Source organism: Pseudorca crassidens, chromosome 1 (assembly GCF_039906515.1).
Source record: "Pseudorca crassidens isolate mPseCra1 chromosome 1, mPseCra1.hap1, whole genome shotgun sequence".
Lineage (NCBI taxonomy): Eukaryota > Metazoa > Chordata > Mammalia > Artiodactyla > Delphinidae > Pseudorca > Pseudorca crassidens.
This window is the reverse complement of record NC_090296.1, coordinates 190408530-190424030: the sequence shown is the minus strand read 5'-3', so window position 1 is coordinate 190424030 and position 15501 is coordinate 190408530. Positions and strand designations below refer to the sequence as shown.

Genomic DNA, 15501 nt, shown 5'->3' with positions numbered 1-15501 from the left:
GTTACCACATTGGGACTTGGTGGCATAAGAGGTGAAAATTGCTATGAAGCTATAGTCCTTAGACGGTAGACAGATACGTTATTCTTATATGTGATTCCTATCAACAGGGGGAATAAGGAGGTAATGCCAGGAATTATGGGGGCTGGGCTGAACCAGGCAGAAGTGCTGACCCAGAGAAGTGGAAGCAGAGGTAATCTTAGGGGTAAATGCACGTTACTGTTGTGAAGAGAAATCGAAAGTCCATGCTGAAAGGACAGCATCAAGCATGAGATTGGAGGGACAAGTATAAAGCCATAAATAGGAGGAGGGGCAAGGGATCAAGAGCCAGAGGGATCAGAAATATGTTCATGAAGCCGAGTGCAATCATGAAATCAACATTCATCGGCCCAGCCTGTGCACAATGTATCAGCACAGGCATTCGTGAGGATTGGACTCGTGTGCTAGGGGTAGCTAGCCAGCTTACGGACACAGGGTCAGATTAATTTCCTCCAATAGGTCCATCCTACCAGGCAGGATAGGCCCAGAGCTGCCCATCTGGGTTTTCTTGATGGAGGTTGGAGCTGCTGTCTTGGGTGTGTGTGAGTAGCCCGTGGCCATCCTTCAGTCTGTGCCCCTCCCACGGGACCAGCGTTGGAACAGGTCTCGAAGGCTGTGGCTACATCAACCTCACTAATCATTTATCTGGGCCTCAGGTAAGGTTGCTGGGGTGAGTCTTTAGAGCGTGTAATAGAGGACAGGTGCTAAAACGTGTGGACTAGCAGGTACAGGGGGAACTGAAAACGGAAGGCAATCGGAGCTATGAACTTTGTAATTCCGAACTTTGTAACAGACTCCCCGGCAAGTACAGACGGGGAGGACGGTGGAAGGAGAGCCAGGAGATCTCCCATCGGAATCATTCCCCTTGCTATCTGCTGCTTATTGACCATGGCCTTGGATTGTAGTGTCCCTTATAATGCTGAGGGAGTCCTACTGGTGTTTCTGAGCAGTCTGAGCTCCTGTACAGAATTGACCAGGAGCTGGGCTCACAGAGGTTCTGGCTGATACCAGGAAGAGGTGGTAGTAAAACCATAAATACCACAAAAGGGTGTATTCAGGGGACATGAGTTCAGAGAGCCGTTGTTTCTGGACTACTCGCTTATCTTGTTCATCTTTGCCGTCATTAAGGTGCACAAAGAGTGCCACTTTCCAAGCTCCTCTGAAAATTGTTGTCCACGATAAATCCTGCAGCTGCATAAGAATATCTGGGTGCTGAAGATGGTGAGTTCCAAACTGTCCCAGGAGAGTCATTAATGCAGACAATGTTTCAGACTAAATCACAAGACATAGGGTCCTTGAGCACAGTCCTGCCCTGTCCTCCCCCAAATGGGGGGTAGAGGATCCACTTGGGGGTCCTCTACCCTCAGCATAACTTGGTGACAGTAAGTGACAGCTCTATCAGAAGCTCTTCCTTGGCCTTGTTACAACCATCCTCCAATCCCATAAGGTGAATAACATCACCACCTGGGCAGACAGAGACACGGCATGATCAAGTGACTCGCCCGGTCACATAGCTCTGAGCAGAGGACCCAGAACTTGAACCCAGGTTGGCCTTGTTTCAAAGTCCATGGTCTTACCAACTAAGTTAGCACTGCCTCAAGGTAGAGGACAGTACTGGGGGACAATAAAGCACAGCTGAAGGCCACGTCAGTCAGATGACGGTCAGGGCTTGTTGATTTCAACATTAGTTCCCATCACAGCCAAAAGGGAAGGGAAAGTGAGTACAAATTATGGGCACCTGGTGTTCCAGAAAGGCACTGGAGCCCAGCTATGCTAGAATCCATCTAAATCCAATGTGGAGGTTTTCAGTGAGTCTTTGCTGGGCTGCCTAGAAAAAGATGTTTTCGCTGTTGTTGCTTGTTTGTTTTTATTTCTTTTTATCAAGGGCCAAACCTGCTTCTGATGGTGAATTGATGACACTCTCAAAATGCCTATGTTTATACTCACTCAAGGCTCATTCTAGGGCCTAGGTAACATCGGGACAGCAATAAATTAATCAAAAGAATCATTTAAATCAAAGAAAGAGTCTAAATAGGAAGAATTACAGTATCTTTAAAACAAACACAACCATATTATAGAAATTTGGAAAATAGAGAAAATAAAATCACATGTAATTCCAACTCTATTACACAATCACTGTTACCATTTGATACAATTTATATACATATTTTATACGCATATTTATAGACTTGTAATAATTCTGTGCATATTATTTCATATCTTCTTAAAACAATATTATATCATATGCACTTTTCCATCTAGAGTAATAATCTTCATAAGTTTACCTAGTTATATAATATTTCATTAAGTGGGCTATAACTAAAATTAATTTAAATCATTCCTCTGCTGTTGGATATTTAGGTCATTGCAAGTTTTTGCTATTATAAATTATTCTGCAGTGAACATCTTTATGCAAATGGCATTTTATTTGCATAAAATATTTTAGATTCATTACTTCTTTTTTTGCGGTACGCGGGCCTCTCACTGTTGTGGCGTCTCCCATTGCGGAGCACAGGCTCCAGACGCGCAGGCTCAGCGGCCATGGCTCACGGGCCCAGCCGCTCCGCGGCATGTGGGATCTTCCCGGACCGGGGCATGAACCCGTGTCCCCTGCATCGGCAGACAGGCTCTCAACCACGGCGCCACCAGGGAAGGCCTAGATTCATTACTTTTTATATTTCCTACCACTCTAGGCCAGATCTTAAGCACCACACAGCTCCATTAATGAATTCATGTGCTAGCCAGTGTACCCAGCTTCTGATCTACTCTGCATAACACTAAGAGGTTAATCATCCTAAAATGCTACTTTCATCATGTCACTTTCTTACTTAAGATATCCTTCCCTGCCTGCCCTCCACCACGTGGTCTAATTGGACTATTCTATTATAACCTTTACAGACCAAATTGGAAGTAGATTGGGGCCCCAATGGCTAATCAGCAGGACCCAGGAAATAAACTGGAGCCAGTGGGACTAGATTTAGAATACACCAAGCCAGGAACAGTGTCGGGTCCCAAGATGTGTGTCACAGTGTCTCTGGAGCAAGAAATTCTTGGGTCCAGTTCAAGTTGGATCCACCCAGGAGGGCTCATCCGGTAAGGAAGGGCCTAGCCTTAATGCTTACTGAGCAGTGGTAATGCACGTGGTCAGGATGGACCGGAAATCAGAGTCCACGGGAAGTTGATCCAGTGGATGGAGCAGTGTCACCCACACTGGGCGCAGAAGCCAGCAAAAGCTAGACAGGGCATCAGAGCCCAGTAGCTCTAGGTCTGTGTCATGGTTCCAGAACTACCAATTACTAGAGTGCAAACAAGGAGCAGGACAGAAGCCCGGCAGTATGACCTAGGATTGCGTGGGGAGCAACAGGAAGGGCTGTACCTACAAGCAGCAGGCAGGCTTGTAAGCAATCAGGTTTTCCGGGAGTCACTACATTAGATGTGTGGTTGACAGCGGCAGACGACACCTGGAACTGGTGGGCCCCGGTTCTTAATCAATTACCCATAGACAGAGAAAACCTATGACTCAGAGACTGTGAAGACTTAGCCTGTGGGTGCGGGCACCCACTATCTGTAGGTGGCAGAGACTGACATCCAGAAAGATCCTCCACCAAAGACAAAATAAGGAAAACACACGTCTACGTGTGTATAATAAAATGCACATGTCTGCAGCAGCCCACCAGCCTCTCGGCGCTCCTTTTTCTCTTTGGTTAGAAGACATTATATGGTTAAAAAGATATATAATGCCCTATCAGTTTCACATAAACAACACTCTAGTGTAAATCATCTATTTCTCCACAAATTAGGAATTAGCCGAAAGCTGATTTAGGTTGAGGGCAGAAAGAAGGCAAGAGAAATTCGGAGCAGGTAGTGCACTATTAGCCATTGTATTAGTCAGGGTTCTCCAGAGAAACAGAACCAATAGGCCATATATATATATATATATATATATATATATATATATATATATATATATATATATATATGGAGAAAGAGAGAGAGAAATTTATTTTAAGGAATTTTAAGGAATTGGCGCATGCAGTTGTGGGAACCGGCAACTCCAAACTCTGCAGGTGGGCCATGGGCCAGCAGGCTGGACCCAGGGAAGAGGTGATGCTGCAGTCTTGTGTCCCAAGAAATCCTGGAGATAGAATTCCTCCCTCTTTGGGGAACCTCAGTCATTTTCTCTTAAGGCCTTCATCTGATTGGATGACCATCCTCAAACCTCGTTATGGAGGGTAATCCGCATTACTCAAAGTCTACTGATTTAAATGGTTGGTCATATTGAAAAAGCAACATCTAAACTGGTTTTTGACCAAACAACTGGGTACCGCAGCCTAGCCAAGTTGACACACAAAAATAACCATCACAGCCATGAAGCAAATCGGGGTCGCTGAACCCCTGGGCTTGGGAGAGAGATAAAGACAAATGTATCTTCTCCCACCTCTTCCTAGATGGTGTGACCAAACCCAAATTTCTCATTCTTATGTTTAAGAACTTAGTCCTCATGGTGCCTGAACACAAGCCTTCACTCGAGTCAGGTCAGCTCTGCCTCTTTCCCATTCACTAGCGTTCACTCGCGGCCACCCCTGATGCTGTGAATCTCAAACCTCTCTGCCTGTCCAGTCCTCCCAACTCCCTCAAGAACGAGCTCCCAACGATACTTCTCTACCAAGATCTCTTTGGCATGTGGGCTCACACCTGTGGTGGCACTGTCCTTCTGACCAGCTCGTAAAGGAAAGATACAACGCGGCATCAAAAAAAGCCACCGTTAGAGGAATGAAACCTGGAACTAGGATTCTTCCCTCTGCATGTTAGTCAACCTGAAAGACCAGCCATTCGAAGGAACGCGTTTGAGAGCCATTCTCCACCTACTCATGAAGCTCGAGAACACGGCGGGGACTCTTCAAGGTCAGCAACACTTTTTCACAGCTGAGTCCTGGTTCCTTTAAACTTTCCCGTATTGCATCATATATTTAGTTGACTGTAGCCAAATTAAGCACAGATGATAATAGAGAGTTGATTTTTTATTTTTGAGATAAAATTTACATGCAGCTAAATGTATAGATTTTAAGTGTACAATTAAATGAGATTTGATTCATGTATACACGTGTGTAAACACCACCCTGGTCAAGATAAAGACATTTCACTACAATGCTTTCCTCATGGAATTGACTTTTTAAATTTCTTCTATTTTTCTTTAGTTTTTAAATTAATAGAATTTATTCTTTAAGAGCAGTTTTAGGCTACAGAAAAATGAGCAGACAGTGCAGAGTTCCCATGTACCCCGTTAATCCTCCAACCAAGCTTTCCTTACTCTCAGCATCTTGCATTAGTATGGCACGTTCGTTACAATCGATGAGCCTATATTGATACATTATGACTAACTAAAGTTAACCTTCTGGGTAGACTTTGTGTTGTACATTCTACGGGTTTTGACAAATGTATAATGACGTGTATACACAATTACAGCATCATACACAATAATTTCACTGCCCTAAAAATCCCTTGGGCTTCACCGATTCATCCCTCTCTCCCTCCCCTAACCCCTGGAAACCACTGGTCTTATTATTGTTTCCGTAATTTTGCCTTTTCCACAATGTCATACTGTTGAAATCATACAGGGTGCATTTTTCTGATTGGCTTCTTTCACTTAGCAATATGAAGTTAAGTTTCCTCTATGTTTTTTCGTTGGCTTAATAGCTCATTTCTTTTCATCACTGAATAATATTCCATAGTATGAATGTAGCACAGCCTGTTTATCCATTCACTGACTGAAGAGCTTCCAGGTTTTGACAATTATGAATAAAGCTGCTGAAAACATTTGTGGGCAGGTTTTCATAAGGACATTAAGTTTTCAACTCATTCGGGTAAATACCAAGGAGCATGACTGCTGGATCATATGGTAAGATTATGTTTGGGTTTATAAAAACAAACAAATAAGAAAAACTACTAAAGTGTCTTCCAAAGTGGCTGTATTCTCACCAACAATGAATTAGTTACTGTTGCTCTGCACCCTCACTAGCATCTGGTGTATCAGTGTTTTGGATTTTAGCCATTCTAATAGGTACGTAGTGATATTTTATTGTTGTTTTAATCTGTGATTCCTTAATAACGTATGATGTTGAGCACCTTTTCATATAATTATTTGCCACTTGTATATCTTCTTTGGTGAGGTGTCTGTTCAGATCTTTTTCCCATTAAAACAAATTGAATTGTTTTCTTATGGTTGAGTTTTAAAAGTTCTTTATATCTTGTGAATATCAGTCCTTTAACAGATATGTGTTTTGCGAAGATTTTCTCCAACTTGTGGCCATTTCTTTCTCTGAACGGTGTCCCTTGCAGAAGTTTTAAAAATTTTAATGAAGTCCAACTTATCAATTTTTTCTTTCATGGATCACGTTTTAGTCTTTTTTTGTCTTTTTTTTTGGCCACACCACATGGCACGAGGGATTTTAGTTCCCTGTTCATCTGTCGATGGAAACTTAGGTTGCTTCCATGCCCTGGCTATTGTAAATAGTACTGCAGTGAACACTGAGGTGCACGTGTCTTTTTGAATTACGGTTTTCTCAGGGTATATGCCCAATAGTTGGATTGCTGGGTCATACGGTTAAATACCTTACTTTTAAATGCAAAAGGACAGCCCATGATCACTGGGCAATTGAGGAACACCTCCAGTGTTGTTCTTTTTCAAGATTGCTTTGGATATTTTAGGTCTTTTGCCCTTCTACATAAGTGTTCTGATTTTTTCCGCCATAGATCTGTTTTGTCTGTTCTAAAACCTCATATAAATGGAATCAAATCGTATGTATTCCAGCTTTGTTCACTCAGCATACTGCCTGTGAAATTCACCCACAATGCTGCATGTACAAGTAGTACATTCCTTTTGATTACTGAGCAGTATTACACTGTATATCATAATTTTTAATACATCTTCCTACAGATAGATTTTTTTTTTCTCCAGAGTTGGGCTGTTATGAAGAGAGCTGCCACAAATATTCTCATCCAAGTCTTTGAGTGGATATACAGTTTCGTCTCTCTTGGGTATATACCTAGGAGAGAAATTATCAAACCTTTTCCAAAGTGATTTTATAATTTTACATTTTACTCTCAGCAATTTCTGAGGGCTCTGGTTGCTTCACACCCTCCTCTCAACATTTTCCGTCATCAATTTTTTTAAAATATATTTTAGCCATTAGAATGGTATCTCACAGGTTTTATTTTGTTTTCAGAAGTGCGTATTTACTTATTTTGGAAACAATCTCCAACTTAAGAAAAGTTGCAGGTAAAGTACAAAGTACATTAGCCCACTTGAACCAGTTGAGAGTAGTTGCCAGTATCATGTTCTTTACTCCCAAACAGTATTTTGTACAGAAAAGGATATCTTCCCGCTTAATCACACCTTCGTCAAAATCAGCAAGTTTGCATTATTACATTACTACTATTTAATCCTTTTATCCCATTTAAATTTTACCAATTGTCCCAATAACATTCACATACGTACATTGCATTTGTTTGTCACATCTCTTGAGTGTCCTTCAGACTAGAACAGTTCCTCAGTCTTTCCTTGATTTTCGTGACCTTGACAATTCTGAAGATTACAGAATAGTTATTCTGTAGAACGTCCCTCAGTTAGATTCAGCTAATGAATCCTTGACAGGAGGATTGCAGAAGTGATGTTGTGTGTGTTTTTCTCATTGCATCCCGTCAGGTGGCTTTGACTTCCATTTGTCCCATTACTAGAGATGCTATCTCTGCTCATCTGATTAAGATGATGTCTGCCACGCTTCTCCACTGTAAAGTTACTTTTTCCCTTTGTAATTAATAAGTGCTTTATGAGTAGGTAATTTCAGACTATGTAAATATCTGTTCCTCATCTAACTTTCAACTCATTCACATATTTATTTATTTCAAATGTGGATTTATGGATTCTTGTTTTATTCAATGGCTTCTAATTCATTACTATTATTTATTTTGATGCCATACTGTCCCAGATTTTGCCAGTGGGAGCCCATCCAAGCTGGATTCTCTGTCCTTTGACGGATCACCACCATTCTTTGGAGATTTACTTATTTTCTGGCACAAAATGTTCCAGGCTTATTTTGTACATTCCCTACCCCAGTCCTCAGATCATTCATGTAGTCAAAAAGCCTTGATTCTTTTGGTTGAGAATGTTTTTCAGAAGTCAAGATTAGGCCTTTATATGGGCTCATTGCCATTAGGATGTTGACGCTTTTGAGCCTTGTCTGTGATCAGAGCTAGAAATTATATGGGTGCGTGTGTCTACGGATATATATATCCACATATATACATATATTCATGGACATATATACAGGTATATATGTACATACATACACATATTACATCTGTATTTATGTGTTTACTTATGTATATTGAAAGCCATTGATTCACATGAATTCCAATACTACTGGTTCATTCTAGTTTCCTGCTCTTATATTTGTAAACTCCCTTTTCTGACCATAAGAAACATAATACCCACTATCATTAATATACTTTCTGCTATTTGTTTTCTATTTGTCGTATTCATTCTCTGTTCCTCTGTACCTCTTTTCCTGCCTTCTTTTGGGTTATCTGCACATTTTATAGTATTCTACTTTGATTTCTCTGATGGCTTTTTAGCTATATAGCTTACATTATTTCTAGTACTTGCTCTAAAGATTTCAGTATACGTCTTCAACTTGTCACAATCTACTTAGGGTTTATATTGTACTACTTTACATAAAATGTAGCAGACAACACAGTTATAATTTGCAGTATGCAGTCATATGACTTTTCAAGAAGTTAAGAAAACAAAAGAAAATATGTACATACCCTTATATTTACCCAAATACTTACCATTTCCTGTGCTCTTTATTGCATCCACTGAATCCAAGTTACCATCTGGTGTCATTCCCCTTCCACCTGAAAAATTCCCTTTAGTACTGCCATAAGAAATACTAAATATACAAGTCTGCTGGGGATACATAGTCTCAACTTTTATCTGAAAATATCTTTTTTTTTTTTTTTTTTTTGCTGCACCGCGTGGCACGTGGGATCTTAGTTCCCCAACCAGGGATCGAACCCACTCCCCCTGCATTAGAAGTTCAGAGTCTTAATCACTGGACCGCCAGGGAAGTCCCAATCTGAAAATATCCTTATTTGCCTTCGTTTTTTGAAAGATAACTTTGCTACACATAAAATTCTGGGTTAACAGTTTTATTTATTTCAGTACTTAAGGACATTATTCAATTGCTGTCAAGGGTTGGGCTCCCTGGGAGACAGACTCTGAAATGGAGCTTATCCAGCAGTTTGTTTACTAAGGAGTTTCCTTGGTATCAAAAGCTTGCAAAGGGGAAGGAAGCAAGAGTAGCGAAAAGGAAAAGTTGGGCTGTGATGCACGCCCTGTAACAGCCTCAGCTGACCCTCTGGGGGAGATCTGGAGCAGGGATGGCTCTTTGGATTGTCTTGTATTTCACCAAGATGGTCAGTTCTTTATACTCCTGCATTGATCAGTCACTGGCTGAAGGCATTCCAGGAGGGGACATGACCTTGAGCGAGGCAGTTCTCTACAGCTGAGGCAAAGCCTGAAAGAGGCTGACAACAGAAGGCTGTCTGCTAACAGCGCTCCTCGCAGCTGGGGCAACAAGGTTTTCACTGAGGGAATCTGGGTGTGCATCACGTTCTTCTGGCCTCCATTGTTTCCGATGAGAAGTCTGCCATCATTTGTATTATTGTTTCTCTTTATGTAACGTATAGGTTTTATTTTCTCCTGGCTCCTTTCTCTTCAGATTTCAGCAGTGTGTCATGGGTCTAGTGTAGTTTTCTTTGTATTTCTTCTGCTTGTGGTTCACTGATCTCCTTGGATCCATAAGTTAGTGTTTCTAAAGTTGGAGGTTTTCAGCCATGATTTCTTGAAATATTTTTTCTTCCCTCTTCTCTTTTACTCCATCTGGCACTCTCGTTACATGGATTTGACTGCTTGGTATTGTCCTACAGCTCTCTGAGGATCTATTTATTTTTCTTCTATACTTCCTCTCCTTTTTCTTGAATTTGGACAATTAGTCTTCAGAGAGTTCATTTTTAATATCTTCACCCAGATTTTATCATTGTCATCTGTGGGAAACCAACCAGGCTAATCCCCCACTACCAGGAGCCGAATTTCCCAGTATTACTATTTTGCTCCATGCTGGAATCACACCCCCTTCCCCATCCCAGTTTTCTTTGTTAGTAGAACAGAAATTGTATTAAAATGTCCATCCTCCTCCCATGTATCTCTGGGGGCAAATCCTGATTTGTCTATGCCAGTGCTGTAATTCATTTCCCCTGCTTCAATGATATGTTTAGGAAGGGTCATCTCTCAGTCAGGAAACTAGAAGCTACTCTTTGCAGGCTAGATATAAAGGGTTCTAATACAGGGAACTGGTGGTTTACCCAGAAAAAAGGCCTAAGGGAGCGGTGGTCAGATAAATCACAACTGACCTTCTCAACTTGAAGCACTCACAACTCACCTTGAGGTTTCTCCGAGTATCACATCCGCTCACCGTTCTGGCTAAAACAGACGGAGCATAATGGCCTCTCCGTCGCTCTGACTCAAGGGTGCCTCCTGTCCACATGCTCTAGTCTGGAACCATACGCTCAAGGGGATTCTAGCAAATGTCGCTCCTGCCTTCTCCTCTTCAGAGCAAAGGAGACCTTAGAAGGGGTGGTGACAAGGCCAAGTCAACAACGGGTAATCCAGCACGTGTGCCAAATCAGCGGCGGCGCGGGAGGCGAAGGGAGCTGGAGAGCTTCTGATAAAGATTTATTTGCTGATAAACTAAAGAAAACGAAGACTCACAGTAAGAACAGTCTCTCTTCGTTTTCCACTGGATTTTTTTCCCATGTGACTCTTGGAACCAAAGACTCGATCTTATGATCATGAGAGGAGCCAGTTGAGATGCAGGCAGACAGCATCTGTGTGAAGCTTGTCCAATCTGAATTTCTTTTATGTGAGAATAAATGTTATTATTTAAGTCATGTTCAATTGTTTTTTTTCTGTTAATTGTAACAGATGTAACACATTACTTAGATCATGGAGGTAAATCCCAGAAGAAAGCATTTACAGGAGTGAAAATGGGAGCCTTGATAGAACAAGACCAGGGGTAATGAGATGTGGTACAGAGCACATTGGTTTTTATTCTATGCCCTATGCTATTTCACATCACAAAGAGGATATGTGTACTTGGACAAAAAATTGAATTAGAAAAGGGACAGTCTGACATCTCATATCCATCTCCACATTGTGCTTTTCTCGATTTACTCTGATCTATAGAACAAAAAGAAGCGGCAGCTAAATGCAACCGTTCATCCTTGCTCTTATTTCAGGCGATCATCAATTCCAGCTGCCCGCTGAGGAGCTTCCTAAGTGAGTTCCATTCTCATCCCCCTTGATCCACTACCTGTCACCAAAATCATCATTCCTCGGGGCAAATATGATCACATCCCTCTCCTGCTTAAAATCCTTAATCGAGGGACTTCCCTGGTGGTCCAGTGGGTAAGACTCTGCGCTCCCAATGCAGGTGGCGGGGGTTCGATCCCTGGTCAGGGAACTAGATCCCGCATGCATGCCACAACTAAGAGTCTGCATGCCACAACTAAGAGCCCGCATGCCGCAACTAAGACCTGGTGCAGCCTAAATAAATAATAAATAAATATTTTTAAAAATCCTGCTCTCACTAGGGTTGTCGCAAGGGGCTCTGAGGAAAGCCAGTTTGGGGGGTGTCTTGCTCTCGCTGAGGGGGCACCTCGGGAATGATGGAGGAAGGAGATAATCGCAGCACCAACCTGCCGGCCGCGGGGACTGCAAGTCTGGAAGAGCAGCTGCAAGGATGGGGAGAAGCGATGCTGATGGCAGATAAAGTCCTCCGATGGGAAAAGGCCTGGTTTCCACCTGCCATCATGGGTGTGGTTTCTTTGGAGTTTCTGCCTATCTACTATCTAGATCCATCCGTTCTGTCAGGTGTTTCCTGTTTTGTTATGTTTCTGTGCTTGGCTGACTACCTTGTTCCCATTCTAGCGCCTAGAATTTTTGGCTCCAATAAATGGACCACTGAGCAACAGCAGAGATCCCATGAAATCTGCAGCAATCTAGTAAAAACGACGCAGAGCTGTGGGCTGCTGGAAACGCCTCTTTACGCTAAAGGAAGAAAAGCCTAAAATGTACTTCATGACCGTGATCATTTCTCTTGCTGTGGTTGCTTGGGTGGGACAGCAAGTCCACAACCTCTTTCTCACACACCTGAGAGTGACTTTCTTACTCTTGCTTCCTGGACTAAACCAACATGGAATCATTTTGAAGTACATTGGAATGGCCAAAAGAGAGATAAACAAGCTTCTCAAACAAAAAGAAAAGAAAAATGAATAATGCATCTGCTTTATCCAGTGTGATTAACGGCATATACGTGGTCCTTGGGGACAGTGTCTGTTATGCTGTCTGGATACTAAAACGTTACAGAAGTAGCTCTTTGCTGTCCCTCATTCTGCCCTTAGTTAGTAGAAATTCCGACTTGCCAAGTAAGGCTGTATGCCCAGTGTCTTCATGGGTATGTTCTCATCAGCTGGCCTTATATGGACAACTCATTCATCATTACCACCTGTCTTGGTTTTTCTCACCCAGGGTTAATTGAACTCTTATTTTTAAAATAATACAGTGGTGAACGTCACCCTTTAGCACAGTTAACAGTGGCTTGGGATAACCGTTCAAGTTGATCTTTGCTTTAGCTGGATACAAGAGAGTGGTCTGTGACTACAGGAAGCTGGTTCTACTGTCTGCTTCCACAGTCTGCTTAAACAACTGTCTGGCTTCATGAATATACAAACCAAGTTTACCACTTCTGATGAAGAGACCGATTAAGATTCACTCCTCATTCTGTCTTGATACCGTGGGAGAAGAATCCTCGTGGAATAAAATGAACCTAATTCCATGGCCTAGTATGTGTTGGCTTCTCCCTTGTGCAGAATTTAGCAATTTGTTGGAAACATTGATCCTTCCTCCCAAATGGGGAATCTGACAGGCTTAGAACTCTTGTTCCCTTGCACTTAAACTTGAACTTAGTACATCCTTAAAGACTTTTTACTAGCAGGCTTACACGAGATGGTATTTAGGATTTTTAGCATACTTTTAATTTCAGATTTTCAGCTAACTGAAACTAAAGTACATAATAAGTTAAGAGTCATGTCTATGGCCTTCACTCCAAGACCAGCCAATACAGAACAAAACTCATCCCGTGTTTAGTTCAGTAGAAAATCCTACTAGTTTTTCAAGACCAGAAAAAGCCTTTAAAGGTAAGCCTCAAGATTCTCATTTTATGGTAACACTGGCCGCTTTTGTCCCCATGGATGGAGTCGTTGAAATCTGTAAGAATGAACCTCCGAGGGCTGGAAGCGTGACATACTTGGGAGCAATTCTTAAACTGATGAACTAGCTGTAATATAGTTTTGTGAATTGATTGCACGGATGTTGTAAAATCTGGACCTTGTGGTATATCTGTTCCTAGATAAGTGCTGTTTTCTCCCCTTCAATATTGCTGTAAACAGTGGCACCCAGGGAGCATATGTTTGACTTTTCTTTTTTAATGTTTCATATACAAACTACCATGATTTACATGTGTCTCCTCCCTGTAAATAAACTTGTCTTCCTATCTGGATTTTTGTGTGTATGTGTGCTCTACCAATTAACTACTTCTGCAGTTTTAATCCTGTATTATTTCTTCTACTTTGTTTTGTGTAAAAGGGGAAAAATAAAAAAGCTGGAATCCCCCCACCCCCCCAAAAAAAATCCTTAATCCGGATAACCAGCAAGGACCTACTGTATAGCACAGGGAACTCTGCTCAATGTTATGTGGCAGCCTGGATGGGAGGGGAGTCTGGGGGAGAATGGATACATGTATGTGTAGGGCTGAGTCGCTTTGCTGTGCACCTGAAACGATCACAACATTGTTAATCCGCTATACTCCAATATAAAATTAAAAGTTACAAAAAATCCTTAATCGGACTCACACTGTCTCTACCAGATGAAGTCCGAATTCTATAATACGGCATCCAAGACTCTTCATGATTTGGCCCCTAACACTCTCATGTACATACTCCAGTTATTCTGAAAATTTTACTTTTCTTCACACACGCCATGTTCTCTCAGACTTGCATTCCTTTGCACACACTGGTTCTTTGGTTTGGAAGGTCCTTCCTAACTAACTCCTTTTACAGCTACCTCTTGTGTGAAGATTTCTTAGCACTACCTTCCCCCCCAGTCCTTCTGCAATCTTTTCTTCCCAGTCTGTCATGAATACCTATAGCCTCCATCAGCACCAGTTAGATTACAGATCAAAAGTCACTTACTGGGAAGTCTGAAATCCAGAAAAATCTATGAAAATGAAAATATTTTTTGGTAACTCATTGGATGGCAAAAACTGAACTATTTGTATTTATAACCTCAATGGATTCTAATTTTGTTGCAGAAATATTAATGAGTTTCATTAGAGTGAAGCCTCAGACCCTACTGGCGCTCCTATGTAACACGTAGCATATATACCTGAGGCCCATTCCAAAAATGGCTACTGCAATAGTTCTCGTGCCACAAGTTCTAGAACTTTCACTACTCATCAAGAGGTGAGTTCTATTTCCTCTCCCCTTGAAAATGAGAGTAATATTAATATGGACTTGATGAGTAAAAGCAGTGAATGACACCCATTGACTTCCAAGGCAGAGTCATCAGAGATGATATGCCTTCTGCCAGTTCTCCTCTCTCTCAGAATTCTTCCCTTGGAACCCAGCCACCATATCATGAGGAAGCCCAGCCACATGGTAAGACCACTTGCCCACAGCCCCAGCTAAGGTCTCAACCACCAGCCAGCATCAACTGGCAGATGTGTGAGTGAGTGATGCCTTCGGATGTTGACTGCCCTTGGCATTCAGGTGCCCCAACTGTTGGCCGAATGGAACAAAGACAAGGTGGTACCACCACGCCCTGCACAAAATGCAGATATTTGAGAAAAATAAACATTTTTGTTGCTTTAGGGCACTAAGTTTTGGGGTAATTGTTCCGCAGCCGTAGTCACTGGAATCCCATCTTCACAAAAATGTGAAATATTCTTAATTCCAAAACCCATCAAAGGTTTCAGATGTGTATACTCTAACTGTGCATTTATATATCAATTTTCCAATGGAATTACAAGTTTCTAAGAACAAGAACTAAGTCTTTTTATCTTAGTATTCTCAAAACCAATGTCTAAGATTAGGTAGGTCCACGAGGCATGTTTATTGAACGAATTTTGAATGAATGGGTCAATAAACAAATGAATAAACACAGTCCCAAACAAACAGTTATTTTAAAATAGTTTTGTGGGGGACTATACTTTCATTTAACTCAATCCATTGCTCAAAAATCATTTAGAATGACTTATTTTTATAATTATTTTCAGTTGAGGAGCTATA

At 41.6% G+C, this 15501-nt stretch overlaps 1 pseudogene; it reads left to right on the top strand.

The window, feature by feature from the left end:
* Positions 1-11785: 11785 nt before the first annotated feature.
* Positions 11786-12454, top strand: LOC137206353 (ADP-ribosylation factor-like protein 6-interacting protein 1 pseudogene; annotated as a pseudogene).
* Positions 12455-15501: the final 3047 nt, after the last annotated feature.